Here is a 16,109-nt window from a genome sequence, read left to right as displayed (position 1 = left end):
ACAGCATTGCACAACAGTACTGTTGTTGCAACTCTCGTTTCAGACCGATTCAGTCTGAACTCTTTATAGTTTGCTTTACATCTTGTAGTTGGTCCTTCAAGTAATCAACATTATTCGTAAGAATCTGTAACTCGAAACTATTGAACGCCAATGTGAACCGGGCTGAATAAACAACACTATAACACAGCACCAAGACATAGCTACAATTGTTCATGACTTTAATATTTGTTGAAAGCAGTAAGTTCTTCTTCTAATTGGCGTAACGACCGTCTTCGGTCATACCTGCCCCATGAAGACTTTTCCCTTTGAGTACGTGGATAGTCAGTCCTCTCGTACAGGGGAGGGTCGGTTCCCTATTAGGATTTGAACCCACGCCGTCGAGGTAGTGATCCCCGGCGTTCATCGACCGATTTTCTATCCGGCGCTACCGCTCGGCTGTCGCAGTAAGTACTAAAGAAGAAAAACGACTGAGGATCGTGCGAATTCGTTTGACTCGGAAAGACAAGAAATACAAAGAACTAATTCTTACAATGCATCCTTAGGGATAATGCGTGCACACCAACATTGAGCCAATCAACCGTGAACAGGGAGTAAAAAAAGATGTCGTGTAGACCAGGGGTCAGCAAACAAAAGGGGGGACCATCTTTCCTAAAAGGGCCAATCAATTAAAGAGAAACCGAAAGCGCGGGCCGGATACCTTAAACGATGATTTGATATGTTCAAAGTAATACTAAACCCTCTTGAATCAACTTTCTAAATAGTAAAGTTAAAAAAATAGGTTTTTGTAAATGTGAAATTTTATCGTTGATTTTTTTAAATCATTTTATGCTTATTTTCGATAAATTTTGATCAAAATATAAATTTTTGTTTATTGTACTGTTTACTACTTTTTGTGCTTGAAAAATCCTGTACTCAAATGATTTTAAAATATCTTAGTTTTACTGGCGTACCACTCTCTGAGTATTTAAATAAAAACTCTGCTTCGATATGTTTTTAAAATTGTGAGCCTTTAGCTCGTAATGGGTATACGTACAAGTGGTATTCTTTGAATGGAAACGAGTTATTATCGTTGTATTTTGGACGAGACTCACGACGCTAGGAAACTTTAAAACGATCAATAATACAAATACGATAGAAAAAAGCCTAACAAAAAGTATAAGAGAAAGTCACCTGGTATTGAACAACTCGTTCAACCATTTTAATCTTCAATTTGGGAAAAAAAACTTGAATTGAGATGGGATTTATGTATTAAGCACTAAAATTTTACTGCGAACCGGATAAAATTAGTTGGCGGGTCGGATTTGGCCCTCGGGCCGAACTTTGTCGATTCCTGGTCTAGACGAGTATATTTTGGAAAACCCATATTTTATAGGCTAAAGAAATTAATTTAAACGGTAGAGATGTGGTCAATTCTTATGTATCATTCAAATTTTCTAGTAAAACTTAAAAAAAAAACATGAACGACAATCCAACTAGGGTAAGATTGGAAAATATAATATTTTTATGGTATCCCTTTGATTCCATGACACTTTTTCGTATACGTGGCATGGAAGATTGCCCAATTGCGAATAGAATCATCAAAGATCTTCCATAGAAATTCTATCGGGTTCATATCTTGACTCCCTGGGAGAGCAGTAATTAAACAATGATCAAGTATTTCACCGATGAGGAGCAATGCAAGATGATCATGGAGGATCGACAGTTTATCTACGGACACAGGAAAACTTTACGCACAATCCAGAAAGAAATGGTTTGCGTTTCAAGGCCCACTTGTTGTCAGAAACTTCCCCTTGTGAAGGAACTACCGAGCCGATGATACCTGGTAAGCGAGGAAACTCTAACTGAACAGTACGCCTACTAGACCAAAAATAATGAATTTAATGCAGGATACATAGTACGGTTGAACTACACCGCTAACAATCTGCTGTCCAACTATCCACTCTCAAATTGCGCTTAGACGTAACGTTGGCATTAGATAGCAATAGCGAGAAGTGAGCGAGCGATGGGAGGGCGAAAGTGAGATGCACTGTGCTGACGCGTTAGGTTCCCCTTTACAGCGTAGAAATTTCCCCTTAAACGCTATGCTGTTGCTAAGGGAAACCAAATACCGTATGCGTGATAATGTTTGCACCACCGTGTACACCATGTACACTATGCGTGATGATGTTTGCACCATCGTATTAAAATAGTTTCCGTTTTCTCTGGGCATACAAAAGGAAATGAAACGTTTTCGTGATTTTGGGGACAATTTCGAATCGAACATTGCATTTACTCTTGGGAAAGGTGGCAACGAGATGAAAATAACCAACGCAGAATTAAATTAACAATAAAACTACTTCCATAAGGTTGGGCCCTGTTACCGGGCCGTGTAACGGGGTCCTGTAAACGGGCCGTATTACCGGGCCCTGAAAACGGGCCGTGTTACCGGGCCCTGTAAACGGGCCGTGTTACCGGGCCCTGCAAACGGGCCGTGTTACCGGGCCATGTAACCGGGCCATGTAAACGGGCCCTGTAAACGAGCCCTGGTACCGGGCCCTGTAAACGAGCCCTGTAAATGGGTTCTGCAAGTGGGCCGTGTAACCGGGCCGTTTTACCTAGTCGCCCTCTTAAATTACAGTTAGACGTGACGTTGGCATTAGATAGCAATACCGTGGAAAGCGAGCGAAGGGAGGGTGAAAGTGAGATGCAAACAATTTCTACGCGTAGAAATTTCCCCTACCGCGTAGGAATTTCCCCTAAGCGTAGGAATTTCCCCTAAGCGTCGGAATTTCCCCTTAACGCTGTGCTGTCGCTAAGGATACTATGGATGCAGGATGGAGGGGAAACATTTTTTTTTGGTAATCGATGGTTACATTGATTATCGATGGTTACTTGGCTGGAAAATAAAACAAAGCAAAGCGGAAATCTACACAGTTTCATTCAAAGTTTGTAATAGGAAGGAAATGAAATGTTTTCGTGATTTTGGGTACAATTTCGAATCGAACATTGCATTTACTCTTCGGAAAGGTTGTGCTTCACGTGATGAAAATGACCGACGTAGAATAAAATCAACAATAAAACTACATCCATAAGCTTTGGCCCTGAAGCCGGGACCTGTAAATTGGCTGTATTACCGGGCCATGTAAACGGGCCGTGTTACCGCCGTTTGCCGGGCCCTGTAAACGGGCCGTGTTACCGGGCCCTATAAACGGGCCGTGTTACCAGGCCGTGGTAATTGGGTCCTGTAAACGGGCTCTGTAACCGGGACCTGTAAATTGTTCGTGTTACCGGGCCCTGTAACCGGGATCAGTCAACGGGCCCTGTAACCGGGCCATGTAAACGGGCCGTGTTACCGGGCCCTGTAAACGGGCCGTGTTACCAGGCCGTGGTAAACGGGTCCTGTAAACGGGCTCTGTAACCGGGACCTGTAAATTGGTCGTGTTACCTGGCCCTGTAACCGGGACCAGTCAACGGGCCCTGTAACCGGGACCTGTAAACGGGCCGTGTTACCGGGCCCTGTAAACGGGCCGTGTTACCGGGCCCTGTAACCGGGTCCAGTCAACGGGCCCTGTAAACGGGCGGTGTAACCTGGCCCTGTAAACGGGCACTGTAACCTGGCCCTGTAAACGGGCCCTGTAACTGGGCCGTGTAACCGGGCCGTTTTACCTAGTCGCCCTCTTAAATTACAGTTAGACGTGACGTTGGCATTAGATAGCAATACCGTGGAAAGCGAGCGAAGGGAGGGTGAAAGTGAGATGCAAACAATTTCTACGCGTAGAAATTTCCCCTACCGCGTAGGAATTTCCCCTAAGCGTAGGAATTTCCCCTAAGCGTCGGAATTTCCCCTTAACGCTGTGCTGTCGCTAAGGATACTATGGATGCAGGATGGAGGGGAAACATTTTTTTTTGGTAATCGATGGTTACATTGATTATCGATGGTTACTTGGCTGGAAAATAAAACAAAGCAAAGCGGAAATCTACACAGTTTCATTCAAAGTTTGTAATAGGAAGGAAATGAAATGTTTTCGTGATTTTGGGTACAATTTCGAATCGAACATTGCATTTACTCTTCGGAAAGGTTGTGCTTCACGTGATGAAAATGACCGACGTAGAATAAAATCAACAATAAAACTACATCCATAAGCTTTGGCCCTGAAGCCGGGACCTGTAAATTGGCTGTATTACCGGGCCATGTAAACGGGCCATGTTACCGGGCCCTGTAAATTGGTCGTGTTACCGGGGCCTGTAACCGGGCCGTGTTACCGGGCCCTATAACCGGGCCATGTAAACGGGCCGTGTTACCGCCGTTTACCGGGCCCTATAAACGGGCCGTGTTACCAGGCCATGTAAACGGGTCCTGTAAACATGCTCTGTAACCGGGACCTGTAAATTGGTCGTGTTACCGGGCCCTGTAACCGGGACCTGTAAACGGGCCGTGTTACCGGGCCCTGTTACCGGGCCATATAAACGGGCCATGTTACCGGGCCCTGTAAACGGGTCCTGTCAACGGGCTCTGTAACCGGGACCTGCAAATTGGTCATGTTACCGGGCCCTGTAAACGGGCCGTGTTACCGGGCCCTATAACCGGGCCATGTAAACGGGCCGTGTTACCGTCGTTTACCGGGCCCTGTAAACGGGCCGTGTTACCGGGCCCTGTTACCGGGTCCAGTCAACGGGTCCTATAAACGGGTCCTGTAAACGGGCCCTGTAACCGGGACCTGTCAATGAGCCCTGTAACTGGGACCTGTAACCGGGTCCTGTTATCGGGTCTTGTAACTGGATCGTGTAACCGGGCCGTTTTACCTAGTCCACTCTAAAATTGCGCTTAAAGGTGACGTTGGCATTAGATAGCAATAGCGAGAAGTGAGCGAGCGATGGGAGGGCGAAAATGAGATGCACTGTGCTGACGCGTCAGGTTCCCCTTTACAGCGTCGGAATTTCCCCTTAACCGCTATGCTGTTGCTAAGGGAAACCAAATACCGTATGCGTAAAAATGTTTGCACCACCGTGTACCCCCATTTACCGTATGCGTAAAAATGTTTGCACCATCGTACAAAAATATTTTCCGTTTTCTCTGGGCATACAAAAGGAAATGAAACGTTTTCGTGATTTTGGGAACAATTTCGAATCGAACATTGCATTTACTCTTGGGAAAGGTGGCAACGAGATGAAAATAACCAACGCAGAATAAAATTAATAATAAAACTACTTCCATAAGGTTGGGCCCAGTAAACGGGACTTTAACCGGGCCCTGTAAACGGACCGTATTACCGGGCCCTGAAAACGGGCCGTGTTACCAGGCCATGTAACGGTGTCCTGTAAATTGGCCGGGTTACCTGGCTCTGTAAACGGGTCCTGTTAACGGGCCGTGTCACCGGGCCATGTAAATGGATTCTGCAACCGTGTCCTGTAAACGGGCCGTGTTACCGTGTCATGTAAACGGGTCATGTAAACGGGTCCTGTAAATGGGCAATGTAACCGGGCCATGTAAACGGGCCGTGTTACCGGGCCCTGCAAACGGGCCGTGTTACCGGGCCCTGTAAACGGGCTGTGTTACCGCGCCATGTAACCGGGCCATGTAAACGGGCCCTGTAAACGAGCCCTGGTACCGGGCCCTATAAACGGGCCCTGTAAACGGGTTCTGCAAGTGGGCCGTGTAACCGGGCCGTTTTACCTAGTCCACTCTAAAATTGCGCTTAAAGGTGACGTTGGCATTAGATAGCAATAGCGAGAAGTGAGCGAGCGATGGAAGGGCGAAAGCGAGATGCACTGTGCTGACGCGTCAGGTTCCCCTTTACAGCGTCGGAATTTCCCCTTAACCGCTATGCTGTTGCTAAGGGAAACCAAATACCGTATGCGTAAAAATGTTTGCACCACCGTGTACCCCCATTTACCGTATGCGTAATAATGTTTGCACCATCGTACTGAAATAGTTTCCGTTTTCTCTGAGCATACAAAAGGAAATGAAACGTTTTCGAGATTTTGGGGATAATTTCGAATCGAACATTGCTTTTACTCTTGGGAAAGGTGGCAACGAGATGAAAATAACCAACGCAGAATAAAATTAATAATAAAACTACTTCCATAAGGTTGGGCCCTGTTACCGGGCCGTGTAACGGGGTCCTGTAAACGGGCCGTATTACCGGGCCCTGCAAACGGGCCGTGTTACCGGGCCCTGTAACCGGGCCGTTTTACCGGGCCCTGTAACCGGGCCAAGTAAACGGGCCGTGTTACCGGGCCCTGTAAACGGGCTGTGTTACCGGGCCCTGTAAACGGGCTGTGTTACCGGGCCGTGTTACCAGGCCATGTAACGGTGTCCTGTACATTGGCCGGGTTACCTGGCTCTGTAAAATGGTCCAGTTAACGACCCGTGTCACCGGGCCATGTAAATGGATTCTGCAACCGTGTCCTGTAAACGGGCCGTGTTACCGTGTCATGTAAACGGGTCCTGTAAATGGGCAATGTAACCGGGCCATGTAAACGGGCCGTGTTACCGGGCCCTGCAAACGGGCCGTGTTACCGGGCCCTGTAACCGGGCCGTTTTACCGGGCCCTGTAACCGGGCCAAGTAAACGGGCCGTGTTACCGGGCCCTGTAAACGGGCTGTGTTACCGGGCCCTGTAAACGGGCTGTGTTACCGGGCCCTGTAAACGGGCCGTGTTACCGCCGTTTACCGGGCCCTGCAAACGGGCCGTGTTACCGGGCCATGTAACCGGGCCATGTAAACGGGCCCTGTAAACGAGCCCTGGTACCGGGCCCTGTAAACGAGCCCTGTAAACGGGTTCTGCAAGTGGGCCGTGTAACCGGGCCGTTTTACCTAGTCGCCCTCTTAAATTACAGTTAGAGGTGACGTTGGCATTAGATAGCAATAGCATGGAAAGCGAGTGAAGGAAGGGCGAAAGTGAGATGCACTCAGCTAACGCGTCAGTTTCCCCTTTACAGCGTCGGAATTTCCCCTAAGCGTCGGAATTTCCCCTTAACGCTGTGCTGTCGCTAAGGATACTATGGATGCAGGATGGAGGGAAAACATTTTTTTTTTGGTAATCGATGGTTACATTGATTATCGATGGTTACTTTGCTGGAAAATAAAACAAAGCAAAGCGGAAATCTGCTACACAGTTTCATTCAAAGTTTGTAATAGGAAAGAAATGAAACGTTTTCGTGATTTTGGGGACAATTTCGAATCGAACATTGCATTTACTCTTCGGAAAGGTGGCAACGAGATGAAAATAACCAACGCAGAATAAAATTAATAATAAAACTACTTCCATAAAGTTGGGCCCAGTAAACGGGACTTTAACCGGGCCCTGTAAACGGGCCGTGTTACCGGGCCCTGAAAACGGGCCGTGTTACCGGGCCGTGTTACCAGGCCATGTAACGGTGTCCTGTAAATTGGCCGGGTTACCTGGCTCTGTAAACGGGTCCTGTTAACGGGCCGTGTCACCGGGCCATGTAAACGGGCCGTGTTACCGGGCCCTGCAAACGGGCCGTGTTACCGGGCCCTGTTACCGGGCCGTTTTACCGGGCCCTGTAACCGGGCCATGTAAACGGGACGTGTTACCGGGCCCTGCAAACGGGCCGTGTTACCGGGCCCTGCAAACGGGCCATGTGAACGGGCCGTGTTACCGCCGTTTACCGGGCCCTGCAAACGGGCCATGTTACCGGGCCATGTAACCGGGCCATGTAAACGGGCCCTGTAAACGAGCCCTGGTACCGGGCCATGTAAACGGGCCCTGTAAACGGGTTCTGCAAGTGGGCCGTGTAACCGGGCCGTTTTACCTAGTCTTATTATAAAAAATCCTTAACGTCACGCTCTAAAGGTGACGCTCCAAGGGTGACGCTCCTACTTGGATAAAGTGACGCACTAAAATCGATGCAAAACCACATTTTTGTATGGGCATTTTCGAAACGCTCATCCGATTGCATTGCATTGATCGCTATAGCAATCAGCATCCTTGGGGAAAATGGAAGGATCGCTATAGCAACCACAGTTAACCTGGGGAAACTAACAACTAACAATCCTGGGGGATTGAAGAAAAGTAAAACGGGTTTTTCAAAATGGTTCTAAGTTTTTTTAAAAGAAAATGATAACAAAAGAACGGCGCCGGTCCCGGGGACTAAGAGTTCGATTGATTAGACACATCAAGGAAACACTGGATTGATAATGCATCGTTCAACATGGTTCCAAAAATGCACCAAATCCGTGTTCGATATGCACGGGTAGGTTGGTGGCTTAGCTCGCTCGGATCAGTTTTGCTGTGTATTTTCTAATACTGGAAATGCACGAACAATTCTTCGAAAGGGCTTCAATACAAAAAAGTAAAACCAACTTAAAAACAACCACATATGACACAGTTTTTGACACAAAACACTATCACCGAAACAATCACAACACAATCACAAAAAAACTTCTCACTGAACGTCAGATCCTGAAGTAAAAATTACTGAGCCGGCTCAGACATAAAAAGCACACACACGCGCTTCTAAGAAATACAATTATAAAATATCCTCAACAATCCACAGCCAATTTTACGGAACCTGAAGCGTTAACTTAAAGAGTTTTCGTCTGTCTGCCTACAGAGCCTATCGTCTACGTTTCTCTGTACTTTGATCGCCATGGCAATCAGCTCGCTTGAGTAAAACGAAAGGGTACTTGGATAGTAAAATTTATAAAACGAATATTCGGAAAAGCAGCGTTTGAAAAGATTAATGAGTGAAATATTTTTAAGGTCTTTACTTGAACAAAGTGATGCACTTAAAATGAAACCTCAACTTTATAAGGAAACTCACCGAACAGTTATCCTATTACATTGTACTTTAAAATTTAACGCTTTTTAAATTTAAATGGTGGAAAGAGCACAATTGCGCAGCTCCAGTCACGGGAATTTCACATCGCGTTCAATTGAAATAGAGAAGGTATTTGATAGGCACTTAGAAGCAAATATAATTTTTTAAATTAAGTTGGTTTGTTATGGGACAATGGGACAACCATTCAGTCCCTATGGCTTGATCAGTGCCATTTTATTATCAACGGGATTCAGAAAATCACAGGAGAATATCATATTTCTCGCGTGATTTTAAAGTTTGTCACGTTTTTCCTTGAAATAACTGTACATAATTTTTTTTTCAAACAAAGTTAGGCACGGTATTTGAAATATGCTATGGCCTGCAGATTTATCTTACTCATACCGCACATAGAACATGGGCGAAATCAGCAGGAATCGAAAACATTTGTCGACACAATTAATAAAACGGGTATCTGCCCTGTTATTTTTCTTTGTTGAATTTGGCATGATGATAGTCAGGAAATTATTCTATCCGTACAATGTAAAACACATTCCTCAGGTAAAGTCTTTAGTGATCAACAGTTCTTCTGTTTGGTCCGATAAATTTTTCATTACCATTCAGCCATGAGGCTGCCAGTGAGCCATTATCATATCAGAATAACAGGGAATTTGAATTTGGCATCTCACAGTTTGATACAGGTTCAATCTTCTAACTGGGCTGAAGCTTTGAGAAACTAAATTTAACACAACTTTACTAGATTCTAATGCAAATTCTTTCATCAACATGGGCCCGTGTAACCGGGCCGTTATACCTAGTACGGTCAAAACATTAGCGCACGTACATAATGTGTTTCTCAATTAGAAACCTGTTCCTCCGGACATTTGTAAATGGGTTTATTTATACGCGAACGAATTCGATGACCGTATGGACATTGGGATACAATGAGGAAAGGAAACCGTTCGAAATAAACGGAAAAAATGAAATGAAAATTCAAAATTTGAAGCACTTCAAACGGTGTTAGTGTTTTCTGTACCTTGGGCCAAATGAAAACACGATTGCTAGAGCAAAGCTGTACCAATTGGTTTGTGTCACGAATATTGTACACAAAGATCGAAAAAAGTATATAAACCTTAGAAGATTTGAAAATCAACAATTTTTTGCGCTTAAATCTGGGAATTCAGGATATACGTAAAACAAGTATTGAAAGGAAGTCTCGGTCTTGAAAAGTAATTCTTCAGTAATTACAAACATTATAAAAACTTGAGTGAACGAATGCAGTACACCTTAATTTTTAGTTCGCCTAATCTATCACATCACTTTAGAAGACATTTAATGAACAAACGAGTATGTGATGAATTCCGGGAATATTTTTAGATCAACTATTTAGCAACGATAACGATCCCAAAGAAATCACCTTAAACCTTCAATCGAAGTACCTGATGCAAACACACAATCTATCAAACTTTTCATTGAATGAATAAGACGAAAAATATCTATTTTCCCACATCTAATTGTCACCACTATGAGAAGTCATGGAAGTGGCGAACTAGAAAGAAATTCATTCAAAGCGTCGACCCCCTAAACCACTTTTGCTTTCCCTGCTTTCTAGGGGGCATGGAAATGCTGCTGATGCTGCTGATGTTTTGAGACATCCATCGATGGATCAATGAGCCATCAATCTAGGTTTTTTTAATCCAAACAAAAACTCAAACAGAACTCAGACAGAAGTGTTCCACGACCAACACAACTGTTGATAACGTCTAAGAGGATACATTACAAACTATAGGATGTTTGCTTAACATTTACTAGTCCTAAGAAGTTATGGCGCTAATTCTGTTTCTTTGAGAGCTATTCAACAAATTGCTATAGATGTAAGAAATTTAGATTCGGGCTATCTAATTAAAAGAATGCTTTAAAATATGCAAGAATAAATCCGATAATGATTATATCTATCATCAAAAAATAGTAGTTGGAATTTAATTTGGTAAAAGAAATGATATTTAGCTTATAAAAAATTGGAAACCACTATTCTAGTATAACATTCCACGTAGGAAAACTGTAACGCAGCAGCTGAACGGCTAACAAATAGCAAGAATAATTGATTGAAATTAGCTTTACCTTTGCTTCGCGCCGTTCTACTGAGAATCGAGCTTTACGCTACTGTGCACTGGATGATGGAAGGGCTTGAGGTGCAAAAGGGCGTCGGGTTTACTTAAATCTTTAGAAAATACGCATTAGTCCGTTCCACGTTGAATGTCTCAGCTGGCACAAAAAGCTGCCTCAACGATCTTATGCAAAGGAATATGACTACTTCCACCGGGTTGCTCCTCAATCACTTTCTAATCGAATGTGAGACTTACCTAAGAGGAAGAAAAAAGAGAGAAAAATAAACAAATATTAATCAATCGCTACAAACGTTTTTCTATTTTTATTTCAGGTGCAATGTTTATTATCTAACTTAAAACAACTACTTTTATAGAAATTCTCTTCTATATCTAAACATTCGAAAAGGTGGTTAAACGTATCGTGGAAAAAAAGACTTTTGAGCGCCCAACGTGGGGCTCGAACCCACGACCCTGAGATTAAGAGTCTCATGCTCTACCGACTGAGCTAGCCGGGCAGGTGAAGGTGGTTTACGCACAAGTCAGACAAAATCTGATCTTCGCAACATGAAAACGGGATAAAAATGAGCTCACTTGATTCGATAGCGTTGGCGCAGACGCAAACCGTACCCATTTTCTCACCACAGAGGCTACGAAAACTCAAATTCACTTGGTTTCCTCCTGCCATGGCAGGACCGCTTCACGACATGTGTAAAGTGCTCTCTGTTAAAATATATATTCCTGGAAACAATGCTCCCTTCTGATCCAGTGCGAAAATAACATATTTTGGGAAGTTCCTTCTTCAAATGGATAATGTGTATGTCTAGTCTATATATCGTAAGGTGTCTTGGAGACTCGTTTTTGCACAAAGTAGAACTTAGGGTGCTAAGTGATCTTCGTACGATCAAGTGATCTCCGTTCTCATATAACCAAGAATTTTTTATATTCTTCCACTCTTAAAAAACTTTGCGAAAATCATCATTCTACCTCAAAATAGAACAATGCATTACGTTGCTAGATTGCCATAAACACAAGCACAAATCATAATAAAAGAATGAAATAAATCAAGCCATTTTGTTAACTTTGTTTGTATCTTTACACTTTATGCAACATATTAAAAGAAAGTAAAGGAATCGGCGATTCTGTTTCTTGGTGGCAAAAGTTAATACAACCCGCAGAAAACATTCATAAAACAAATTATAATTTGTAAGTAAAACATAAATGGAGTGTAGATCTTTTCGTTGAACACAACTAATTTGTGCATTTTTACAAGTAGCGTGTTAGTTGAAACATGTTTCATTCTCAAAATTGTAAATGAGGTGATTTTATTTATGATTGTAGATTATGTTAACTGTCCAATTTCATTCAAATAATATTACACATGCAAGCACTCATGAAAATTTGAAAAAAAGTTACATCTTTTTCAAATGTACCTTAAAATGTCTGGATGTAATAAGTAAATGAAATATTTAAAAACTTAATTTTGAGTATGAAAAATAGGATTGTTTACGAAACCTTTTATTCTACTCGTTTATTAACCAATAAAAGATTAACCTAAGAAAGAGTTGTGTGCTTACGATGATCTGAAGAACCGTAAGCGGAAAAAAGAAAATGGCCCCACGTAGATGCAATAAGTGCATCATCAGACGCGACATGCGTTTTTTTTACATAAGAGTGTACTTAATTGAATGACTGCGTCCCGTGCTGCTTCCTTCCTGCCCCAGCATCAGCTGACCTATGCGCCGAACTTATGCTTTCTCCCCTTTCATTGAAACCATACCGCACGCGAGAGATAGGTCGTTCATTCACCGGAACCGGTCACCACGGTGTTTGAATTTCCACGATTTTCCTCCCTCCGAGTGCCGGTCCAACGGAAAGTTTGATCCATCGCACGTGTAAGCAACGCGGGTGCATATGCTTCGAGAGGGAAAGACTATTTTCGGCATCTTTTCCGTGACGAATGCTCCGGTGTAGGCGTAGGGAAAGCCCGAGGAGCGTCCCGAATTTTCCCACCGAACGTCGTCATTGAAATTGTGATCACGTTCGGTGCATTCGGGTTGCATTACCCTCGCTGGTGGGTCTGGTTGCTCGAAGTGCACAAGTCTCCTGGCTGGCACGTGCTGTCATCGATCATAAAATGCTCCGGCTGTGAGCTCCAAAGCAGACCCCGATCCGACGGCAACCGCTCTTGGCTAAGAAGAATCTTTTCTGCTTTCGCTTCTGGCTTTGCTGAATAACAACATCTTGCTCATTCTTCTTGGACTGCCATCAGATCAATGTGTGTTCTTGCTCCCCAAATATCCAGATTGCAATCCAATTTGCTGAAGTGGGCTTAGAGATTTCGGCAATCAATCATCTTTAACCATTTTCAAGTTTATTCTTCCACTTCGCTCCACGCTCCTTGGCGTAGCGCTTCCAAAATTTATCGTTCTAGTTCATTCAAAATATGAACATAGAAATTAGATGTTTAAAATAGGTTAAATATAAATATTTCATTTGTCGTATTTACGTATTTTAGTTTTTGATACAGTTTTGACAACCAAGTGAGATTATCAATAAAACCAGCTGGTAGTGAATTTCAAAGAGCACGTTAAGCCCAAAGGAACCAAAAAACTGCCTTAAAACAAACAGTACATAAAAGAGCAAACAAGTGCTGGCTAAAAAAATTACATATCCGTCGTAAAGTAAGACTATGCAGTAATGGTCCTGAGCAGCACCCTAAAGTAATCCATCTCAAATGAACGCACAACAAAAAAACAATCTGCAGTGGGAAGCAACTGCAAACCCTAAATCAACTACCGCGTTAGTCGCAAGTGAAAACCAAAAAGGCGAGTCGAAATGATTTTCGCAAACCGAGAGGAAAAAAATAACAAAAACTAGTGCAAAAAGCAAAACTCGGTCCGACGGGCTTTTAGCCGGTCCGTCAAGAAGGTTTGAAGCTGAAGCAATAATAAAAAAAAAGCTGTTTGAAAAGGAACGTTGCATTCAATCCGACCGACAGTTTGAAAACGAGCATGAATCATTAATCTCCTACCGCAGACAAGGCTCATAAAGATAATTAAGCAATTTCGACGCGTTGGTTTGTTTGCGACAGGGCTCTGCGGTGGGGATGTACCGGAAAAGGAAGTGGGACGGAAAAAGGACGTACTGGTGGATAAAGGAATTAAGAATGCATTGCGAGTGCTTTAGATTGCAAGTGGTCTCAGCTCGGGGAAGCTGGTTCATGAAATTCAAACCGAACCGATTGCATTATCATTCCATCTCCCTCCCGCCCTCAAAGGGGAAGTTTATTTCCGTCCACTTTCAATGACCAAATATTTTAACTGAACGTGGTGAGATTTTTCTTCATACCTCTTATTTGATCCAAACCGATCGCCTGTCTTCTGTAAAGTGCGTGGTGCGCACTCACACATTGCGTTATTAATGGAGCTCGATCTGTCTCCCATCATAACGAGGTGGAATATTTTCTCCCCTTCTTCGGCGGAAAGTACATGTGTGCAGCTGAACACATTTTCCGGACACGATCACTCCGCCGGAAGAGGTAAAGTTTTCAAGAAAACAAAAAACGGAAGCGATCGGCTCTCCTCTAGCGCCATACTCTGGTTAGGCGGTGTAGGAGGGGGACGGAAGAAAAAATTTAAGACGGCATGAATAAATCACCGGAAAAATTAAAACAAACCACACCATCGTCCAACGGACGGTAGGAAAATCTGCTTGCTCGGCCCTCACTTACACGGGATGCTGTTTATCCACTTTTTCCCGGATGGAAATGAATCCAAGCAGTGACGCATCGAACACTGTGCGACGGACGTGTGGATGTGATTCTTTTATTTTTCTGGCTTCGTCTGCTCTTACACTTTACGCACAAGAATTTTCCTCTCCACGGCGCACTTCCATTGCCGGTGGCTGCTGTTCGAAGCGCAGATGAAGCGGGCCATAAATTATGGTTATGAATTTTGAAACATTCACGAGCACGTGCTCGCTGGAATGAGCCATGGGCTGGCTGGTGATGGCACTACGTGGAGCACCGTTCCGGACTTAAAAGCGAGAAAGAAGCAGAAAAAAACCCACCGTACGTGAAGTAAACAAGAACGAATTAAATTGACACGCACGCCGGCATGAGTTAGTGATTGCGGCATTAGGAAGCCGGTGCGCGGTGTGAACCAAAGTGGTCGAATAGGGGAAGTTGAGCTGAGGAAAAATCTTGCCTTGCTTTTCACCATTTCGTGACGGAAGGAAAACAAATATTTTCATTAGCCTCGTTCGCTCAGAAGTGGGCGGAAGGTAATCTTTGCAAGGAAAGAACGAATGAGAAAACAACAAATAGCTGTGATTTGGCGCCGAATTTTATTTTGGGATCCGCGCGAGACGCAAAGGTTGATTAGCTTCGGACCAACATCGGACACGGGTGCTGATGCCAACCCTTCACACACAAGTGCCCGGCTAGCTCAGTCGGTAGAGCATGAGACTCTTAATCTCAGGGTCGTGGGTTCGAGCCCCACGTTGGGCGAGCATAGAAAAACCATTTCTTTTGGTGTATAAGGGACAAGAATAGACAGTTTTGTATCTGTTGATCTTGCACAAAAACTGTACTGAAAATAGTTAGTAAAATAAAATAGAAAGAAGAAATAAATAAACAAACCCTTTATTATTTATTTTTCAGAAAGAACGGCCTGGCCGTATTGCTTGTAAACAAATCCTTCCTAGCTTTGGTGTGATAATCTCTTTCAGGTGTTCAAAACAACAATCATTTGTATTTTAATGTTCTGGAACATATGAATGTACAAGTTATTTTTTGAAAATTTTTGTAAATTTTGTGAACATGTCATAATTTATCTCATATGTTTGAGTTGATCTTTCAAAAAAAAAAAAATTATCAAAAAAATTTAAAAATTAAATCTAGATTATTTCATCCATAAAATCCAAGACATACTGGTTTAAAATGCACCTCAACATAAATTTTAAAAAATAAAACAAAAATGCTTTTTGGTTAATAACTGTCTACAATTTACACCAATTCTGAAAATTTTACAGAAAAAAATGGAACAAATAAAGTCTCCAATGAAATTTAAGCACCCAGTACCCAATAATTTGCGTAATAAAATTGGTATTATGTTTTAGATGTTGCAATTCAATTTATTGTTTGTACGTCATTTTCCTACTGTGCATTTCCGCTAGTTGAAAAGAACATAAAAATAAATCTAAGTAACAAAAGTGCAAAAACATTAAAAAATAATCTACT

The 16,109-nt window shown here is 43.1% G+C and overlaps 2 non-coding genes across 2 annotated transcripts; one reads left to right on the top strand and one right to left on the bottom strand.

The window, feature by feature from the left end:
* Positions 1 to 11,312: 11,312 nt before the first annotated feature.
* Trnak-cuu (transfer RNA lysine (anticodon CUU)) lies at positions 11,313 to 11,385 on the bottom strand. The gene has a single exon. It is a non-coding gene; the product is annotated as a tRNA-Lys (tRNA).
* Positions 11,386 to 15,304: 3,919 nt separating this feature from the next.
* Trnak-cuu (transfer RNA lysine (anticodon CUU)) lies at positions 15,305 to 15,377 on the top strand. Its single transcript has one exon. It is a non-coding gene; the product is annotated as a tRNA-Lys (tRNA).
* The last annotated feature ends 732 nt before the right edge of the window (positions 15,378 to 16,109 follow it).

This window comes from Anopheles coustani, chromosome 2 (assembly GCF_943734705.1).
Source record: "Anopheles coustani chromosome 2, idAnoCousDA_361_x.2, whole genome shotgun sequence".
NCBI lineage: Eukaryota > Metazoa > Arthropoda > Insecta > Diptera > Culicidae > Anopheles > Anopheles coustani.
This window is presented reverse-complemented; position numbering and strand designations above follow the sequence as displayed.